The following is a 361-nucleotide window of genomic DNA, read 5'->3' on the forward strand; positions in this document are numbered from 1 at the left end:
CTAACTTGACTTGGAAACCAGCACAAAAACCCCAGATAGAAAAATGCATAGTCTGTCAGCAAAAGAGACTCACTGCGCTCAGAGTGCATCCCAGAAAGGCAAGAGGTAATTGCACTGCATGTCCCCTGCCCCCACAACCTAGGGACTGAGACACTGGCGGCAGCAATTTTTGTGACCTATTTCAGCCAGTCTGACACAAATGCTGGCAGGGGTCTGCCTAAGCCACTAGAGCACCCAAGGTAATCCAGTATAGCTAGGCAGTGCAGACAGCCCATCCCAGGGACCTGCTTCACCTACCAGCAAGGCCACATTTGCCTCCCACCCTCACAAGCAGCCACACAAGGGACCTGCCCCACCCACC

Source organism: Equus asinus, chromosome 10 (genome assembly GCF_041296235.1).
Source record: "Equus asinus isolate D_3611 breed Donkey chromosome 10, EquAss-T2T_v2, whole genome shotgun sequence".
In the NCBI taxonomy this organism is placed as follows: Eukaryota; Metazoa; Chordata; class Mammalia; order Perissodactyla; family Equidae; genus Equus; species Equus asinus.